The sequence below is a fragment of the Perna viridis genome, chromosome 4, assembly GCF_037379345.1.
Source record: "Perna viridis isolate PV_CMFRI_1.1 ecotype Kerala chromosome 4, ASM3737934v1, whole genome shotgun sequence".
Taxonomy (NCBI): Eukaryota; Metazoa; Mollusca; class Bivalvia; order Mytilida; family Mytilidae; genus Perna; species Perna viridis.
In genome coordinates, this window is record NC_142448.1 from 44,138,362 (window position 1) to 44,146,832 (window position 8,471).

Sequence of the window (8,471 nt, forward strand, 5' to 3'; positions counted from 1 at the left end):
CACAGGATTTGAATTTTGCTGCAAATTTACATAGACATTTTTATTCTGCTTATAAATGTTCATTTTTATTTTTTGTGAAATACTTGTAACATTCTCATTTTTGAGGAGTGATGTTTGCGTCTTGAATTTATATTAACACAAAATGTAATTGATAACTGGTGTAAGTTCATGATTAAGTAAGTAAAAGATGTAAATAAAGTGCAACCATTGTCAAATAAAGCTGAGTATATCATGAAGCAAAGTGTGTATCTCCTCATTTTCCCCTTTGTTGTATAAAGAAAACCACAGTCAGAATATATTTTCATCTTTAAAAACAAATGGCAAACATTAGAGTTTGGATTAATTACTGATCCATCCAATTAAACACCACACTATTTGACAATTTTGTATGCTATATTGATATTTTGGTCCAGAATGCCTGGCAGTGGACCGAAAGAGTGCCCATGTGTAGATTGTGGCCTAATAAAAGGCGTTTTATCATTGGTCCAACATATGAGCCATTCAGAAACTATTTAGGTGTAAATACATTTTGTAGTTGTACGGAAACCAATGTTACATGTACGACTTGCTACTCCAGATACCATAGATTGACAAAAGCAAAAATAGATGTTGTACAGGAATGTGATGAAACTGAGGAATCAGACAATTCCAGGGACCCTGATTATGAGCAACCATCACAGAAGGCAAAGCCAACAGCTATGAAAAGTCCTCAAACTGGAAAAAGTCACCCGTCTTATTGCATATGTAAAAAAGGGGTAACAAGTTTGTCTGTTTGTCCGCTGAAAATAGACAAACTTTTTGTAATTACTGGCTGTCTCTTGTTATCTGGAGCCAGATGTGGTAGTTTACATTTAACAACAGACCATTCTCTCAAGGAAGAAGCCATTGAAATGCTAAAAAAACAGCAAGCTAATCAACAGACTTATTTCAATAAAACTGAGCTCCAGTCCCTTATTTCAAATATCCATGCAGTAGCACAGAGAAATGAGAAAAATAGAATTGACTTTGACAACAGTAGAGGATTGGATGAAACTGATTACATGAATTTGACAGGAATTTCAACATATCTCCAAGGAAAATATCATAGAAAATCATACAAGACCTCTAGCACAAGAACTTTTGGGGGATCTTGTTAATAGGCCTGCAATACTGGTTGTAGATGGCACCTATATTTTCGTTCAAAAAAGCAACAACTTTAGATTTCAAAGAAGATCATACAGTTTATACAAAAAGCGGCCTCTTGTTAAGCCCAAGATGATAGTGACAACAACTGGATATTCAGTATCTGTGCTTGGCCAATACCATGCAGATTCAAAAAACAATGATGCAAGCATCCTAAAACATAATTTACAGACAAACATGGTGAATATAAAAGGCTGGCTACAAGATAATGACATTCTGATTGTTGATATAGGCTTTAAAGATTCCATCAGTTTTTTAGAAGACCTTGGAATAAAATTGTGTTGTATATGATTTATTCTAATGCAAAAATGGGATAATGAAAGTACTGAGGTACTGAATCAATTTATATCGATCTTTCTTATTGTAATTTTTTTTTGATAATTCATACTGTGAATTAAACTCTTGGACTCTCTCTTGCTGAAACATCACAAAAAGTAAAAACATGAATATCAATTTGCCATTCACAAAATTTGAATTTAGTGCCAAAAACGCATTAACATTTAACGCATGCCCTGAACAAGTTTCCCATACTCGTTAAATCTAGTCATATTTTGGCTGGTCACTCTTTCCAATTTATTATGTTATTAGTATTGATATTATATAATACAGTTATTTAGTTCTTTTGAAGTTATACAGGGCTTTTAGAAATTTATATCTTCTCATTTAAATCTTGCACTCATTCGTGTTAACATACAGTATGCATTTACCTTATAAACATTCCTTTTTCTTTTACAGTTTTAATTTGATGTGACTTTTTGTGATGTTTACATGTTACATGTTACATGTATATTTCAGGCAAATTCTTCACGACTCATCACCAAGTTAGTGTAGAGTCTAATAATGGTAGACTAAAACAGTGGAAATATCACCAAAACATAGTTCCAAATACACAAATTCCATATATTGGAGAATATGTTCGTTCGGTGGCAGCCATATGCAATAAATACAGGAAACCTTTAAACCCTGGTGACCTAGAAAGTGACCAATTATCAGCAGCAAAAATGAAGGTAATAACATATTCTTTATCTCTCTTTAAAGTTTTATGCTATCAATTTGATACAAGTAATCAAATATATCAATTTTATCAGCTACAACATTTGCTTTAATTCATTGAGTCGAATGAATATTACATATTGAGGCATATTGAAGTAATGAAAAAGTTATTACCAATAATATATTGAAGGACTGATACCACCAAATACTGTGTTAGGATTTCATGCATACCACTTAAATACTAGCGTGCAATCATTAAAATATACTATAATTCGGTAATTCTATATTTTTATGTCTAGGTAATAGCCAGCTGAAATAACGATTTAAAAAAAAGGTAGAGGAGCAGCTTTTAGACAGAATAACAGCAAAGTTGAAGAAGATAGATGAGCCAGGAATTCTAGCAGATTTCCCTTTAATGACAGAGGAAGAACCTAGGAATGTAACACTTGGTGTCTACCAACTAAAGCTGGCACAATCCTATACAACTGAACACCTCGGTGATGATGGCACATATAGTTTTATGGTCAATGAAGATTTTGAAGGTCTGCTGAGGGTTAGACTCCTGAGTTGGCACACATCATCAAAGTCATGTCTACTTTGGATTGAATATGACAGCACAATTACTGGTTGGTATTGTCAGTGTAGGGCTGGTGCCAGAGTATTAGGAGCGTGTGCTCATATTTCATCAGTTCGTTGGTTTTTAGGATATGCTCGACATGAAGGGGACATCAAATGTATAAACAAGTAGTCAAACTTTCTTGAAGATGCCGCTTTTGAACCAGAGTTGGTAGATGGCTCAGAAAGTGAAAAAAATGCAACAGAAGAATGAAAAACTAAGAGATGTTTTAATTGTATTTCACGACAATTTTGTAAACGTAATATATGTATTAAAAGTTTAAATATATTTATCTATGATGCTGTTGATGGCGATGTTAAGGGTGGTTGCTGCTTAATGGTCTCAAAATAATAAGCATCATTATACAATTACTATAATTTGATAGTTAACTTGATATGGTAATGAAAAAAGAAAATGAATTTGAAAATTTCGTACAATGGTTTTTTGAGACGAAAGCTATAAATTTTTTTGTCATTCAGGAAACTGATGTTCCGCATAGTTATGTTTATTCCTGTTTGTATTTGGTCCAGGAACAAACTGAGACGTGATGTTTTGTAAATGTTTCGTTTTAAAAAGAACGTTAAGAATATGTTTGTTTCTATTTGGTACGGTATATTGAGTTATTTTGACAAGAGTAAAATTCATGTATGTTAAGGCTTAAAGGTATACGATAACTTTGGCGTAAATTTGTTGGTTCCTAAGTGTGCATTGTAAACTAAAGACCAGATAAAATATTTTATGGAATTTACTTTGGTGCTTTTTGACAGACCGTACAAAATAAACACCAGAATTCTACCACCTATTCGTCATCAACAAAGCAGAAATAAATATTGCATTTGTATCGTTTCTTTAGTTGACTAGAACGTGTAGCATATTATTCTACTTGTCCAATTTCCAAAAATACAGGGAATGATTTGTGGATTATGCATTTAACTTTATTTATTTTGTTACGAATGTTTCAGAAAAGTAATGATGATATAATCATGTACTATCAATTTCTTTAGAAGAGACATAACTTTGATTTTCAAGCACTTTATCCTAAATTAGTTTTTAATAAAGGGCTGCACATTGACAGTTGATCTTTGAATTTAAGAAATACGAAACAGAAATTACACTAACAATTACAAATATGTGTTTGTTATCGAAAAATTCACTTTATTCAAAATTAGAATTACAAAATCTGAAAAGCATTCAGCGTAGGTTGTTTTGATGGCCATTTTGAAAATATGCTAAACGAAATATATCAAACGATATTTCATCATTATTGTTCAATGGAGTTTGGAGACGCAATATAGAGTTGATCAACCAATTTAGTTTTTTTATTTGTTGTTGTATATCATTTTATTTTTTTTTATATATTCTTTTTTGTTTGTTTGTTTGTTTGTTGGGGTTTAACGTCCGAGCAGCAATATTTCAGCTATATTCAGACGATGAGCATGAAATGGATGATAAAATGAACAGGAAATAAAAAAAATGATGTGACACAAGGATAATAGGGTCGACAAATTCTGATTGCCACTGGAAAAAGGGGGGATTGGTAAGGTCGGTCAATTTAGCATCCTGTGGCGGAGCGCAAAGGTTCCTACTCCTATCGAATACCACAGCAGGGTTCTTTAACGTGTGAGAAACGTGGCATCTTTCCCAACACGGTGCACCACTATGGTCAGGTTTTCTGTATTATAGCCTGACAACCCTAGCTTGTAACACACCAGTGGTACCCAATTCCACCACCTGGGGCACACATCCCAGTTGCTCTGTGGGCAGAGCGCCTAGCCCCCTAGGTTTCTGAGCACTATTTAGCCGCCTTATACGACAATCTTAGCACTGCTGCAGGCCTATTCTTTTAACACCCGGACCTGCACGGGGCTTTTTTTTCATAAGAAAAATCACAAAAGTTTGCAGAGAAGCTTTAAATAGACTTTTAAAATTAAGGTCAAAAAATCAATACCGCTAGACTAAGATTAAATGACACGTACCATATTTTGACCATGACGTCAGAAGACTTTTCGTGCTAATTAAATACAGCTAAATTCTATAATTCCAGTATATTCATTCCCATTAGGCAAATTTTAATGCCAAAGAATTAAAACAGCCACAGACTATCCCTTTTATTTTTCTTTATACTATTATTTCACCACTTCGTATTCCATTAACTCTTTAACCTTGAACTGTCATTATTTTGTGAGAATATACTTTAAGTCGTATTCATCCAATCTCTTAACCAAATCCCAAGCCCCCGAACAAAGTCACTCTAAACATGCCTTTTTAAATTTGTAATCCCCTTATACCATGGAATGGATAGATTTGCTAATTGAACTTCTGTTAAACATATAATTTGCATATACTTATTCTACCTTCTGCAAATGGGATATTTAATTGAAATATTAAAACTTACCTGACTTATGCCTGTTTCCTCTTGCCAGTATAGTCCACTGACAATCTGCCTCTATCTGACGCTTTTCTGGGCGTGCTGCACCTTGCACAACCACATGTAGCCTGCTGATGTCATTTCAGGAGATCTTCTACTATTTTAACTATTTCTTCGTCGTCCTCGTTTTCTTTTCCCTTGTGGATTCCAATGAAGTGCATGTCACTATATGTTTCCTACATCCTTTTGCAGTTTGTGTCCTATCCAGGTCTACTAGCTCTTCTTGATCTGCATTGGAGGAGGTAGTTGGCGTGTTATTTCCAAGAGATCATTGTTGGTAATGTGATTGGGCCTGTAGATGTTTAAAATCCTACAAAGGCATCTGTTGAGGAATGAGTGGATGGTATTGTCTGATGTTACAGTTGTTCGCCTGGTTTCTGATTCGTATAATAGAACTGCTTTTTCGTTGTTGAATATTTTGGTTTTGGTATTTTTGTTGATCTCCCTGGCGTCCCATGCTCTTTACAAGAGGTTAAATACTGGTCTTGTTTTGCATATTCTTATTCGATGTCATCTGTTATTATCTGTGCCGCCTGTGATGTTAACTTTACTTAAATTAAAAGGTAAATTAAGTCTACTTCTTCAATATTTCCGCCATATAGCTTTATTGGATCGGTGGCGTTAGTGTTGATCTTCATTACCTTTGTTTTTTTTGCCTCCTTATATTTTGGCCAATCTTAGCAACCTCTCCCAGTGTTGATGATTTTTTCCCTGCATGTGGCTTTGCTTGTGTAAAATTGAGGCCAAATCGTCGGCAATGTCAAGATCGTCGAGGTGTTCCAGGAGGATCCAATGGATTTTGTTCCATCTGTTGTTAGTCCTTTATTCATGATCCAATCAATTGCTAACAAGAACAAGATGGGTGAACGGACACATCTGGACTGGAACCTTTTCGGTTTCATTTCCTCCATTATGTACCCTGCAAGTCGTGCCTTGATGTATATTGCTGATGACTGCTACATATTACTTGGGTATGCCGTAGTTCCTCATGATGTTCCATGGTGCTGCTCTTTCCACACTGTCGAATGCCTTCTCAAAGTCATTGAAATTGCTGTAAAGTGGTTAGCTCAATTCCAGTAATCGCTCCCTATAATGACTTTGAGGCCTGTTTGTTTCAGATCTTGTTCTTGCATTGAGAAGATTCATGGTGATGTGTTTTTTTTCCTTTCGTCCTTAGTGTCCATAGTTGCTTGCTTTATCCATGACTTGTCCTGGTTTTCTTTTTCCCAATACATATCTAATGATGTTATGTGACTTTCTTTAAATTTATCCCATTTTCCATCCAGTGATCATGATCTCTCATTGTTAAGACGTAGGTGTAGCAGCTTTTCTGAGAATGTCTGCTGATTCCTGAATTGATCTTTGATGTTTTTAGTCTATCCACATTGTATTTGATTCCGGTGTTATTGTCTCCATATCTCTTGTGTACCTGTTGGACCTGTCATACTAGCAGTTGATGGTCTGATGCTACATCTACCCTCTTTTACTCTAACGTCAAGAAGTGTTCTTTCGAATTTCTTGTTTATGCAAATATGATCTATTTGATTTCTGTTGTTACGATCAGGTGGTATCCATGTTGTTTTGTGGAGTTCCTTGTGTGGGAAAATTGAACCTCCAATGACTTAATTCTTTTCTGCACAAAAGTCTGTCAGATGTATTCCATTCTCTTTGAACTTTCCTACTCAATGTTTTCCCATTATGTCTTCATAGCCGATGTTATCTTTCCAACGCTTGCATTAAAGTCTGCCATCATCAAAATGATTTCTCTTTATGTTCTTTTGTTAAAGATGTTTTGAATCTGATTATAAAATTGTTCTTTCTCATCTGCATCATTCGTTTGTACATGATTACTGTTAGTGTTATTCGTTTGTTTGTGACACTAAATTTTGCAAGTACGAGTTGTTCGTCTATTGGTTCCCATTCTATGAGCAATCTTGCTGCTTTTTTGGGAAACCATGATGGCTACTCCTCTTGTGCGGTTTTAACTTTCATCTTTATATCATGAATAAATGATGATCTCACTAATGAATAGTCTAAGTTGGCCTGCTTCGTTCCATCAAGTTTCGTAAAGTTCCATGATTTCCCCTTTATAGTTCCTTATCTATTTTACAATATTTGCACTTTCGTACATGGGTGCGCAGGTTCGACATACCTACGCTGATATGTTCACCTGTCGAAAGGATATTCGGCGTTTAGGGGTCATAGCTCCAACACGCTTGGCTTCTTGACGTTGATTACCTCTAATAGATATGTTCTTTGTCTGTTTTTTTTGTAATCCAATTTATCCACTGACTGTGCCAAAATAGTATTTAGCTGTTCAGGGTTCTTATCTTCTATACTACACCTAGGTATAACAACATTATGCAACTATTTCATTGAACGATTATTCAATTCAAGATACGTACTTCTATTTAACCTTGCATTCAATACAATTATACTCGGCGTCACATAAATAACATACTGTTAAAATTTGAATAAAAATATTTTCTGCGACTTTATTGACACCTACCGTCGTTTAAATTGTCTTAAATGACTTGCTCATTCGTTTAGCCAAACGGCTTCTCCCTAAACATTGAATCGTTAAATTCCGGTCAGATTTTAATTCTCGGTGCCAATATTTACATTGTAAAAAGTCGGCCATGTTTACAGTGATCGGGTTGCTAGGAGATGTTGTTTACGTTTAAATGGTTTGTCCAAAAACCGAAGAACCCAGAATGCATTTCTGCTTTATTTCGGATATCTCGGATTTATTTTACGCGAACAACGTACAATACCGAGAAGTTGATCAAGCAGACGATTGTCACCGGAGTTCGACGGGAACTTACGAACTTCGTTTGTAAACAAATCGTCCCGTAAAAACCAACATGGCGGATATTAGTATGGGATTTTCCCGTAAGGATTTGTTACACATGATTGAAGCTAATAAGCGACTTGTTTAGGGAGAAGCTGTTTGGCTTAACGAATGAGCAAGTCATTTAAGACAATTTAAACGACGGTTGGTGTCAATAAAGTCGCAGAAAATATTTTTATTCAAATTTTAACAGTATGTCATTTATGTGACGCCGAGTATAAGTATAAGTATTTGTAAGATTCAGACTAAATGGTAAAAATCTGAAACATGTATGTCACAACCCCACCGATGTGACAATAAAATATCACTTTAAGACGCTTTCTTTATTTCAAAAGACCATAATTTGATCTCTGCATCATTGGATTTTAAAAAGTGAAGTTTTTGACAGAGTTATCTGCTCT

The 8,471-nt window shown here is 34.9% G+C and overlaps 1 pseudogene; it reads left to right on the forward strand.

Annotated features, from left to right (window-relative positions):
- Positions 1-443: 443 nt before the first annotated feature.
- LOC148620212 (uncharacterized) lies at positions 444-3,004 on the forward strand (annotated as a pseudogene).
- Positions 3,005-8,471: the final 5,467 nt, after the last annotated feature.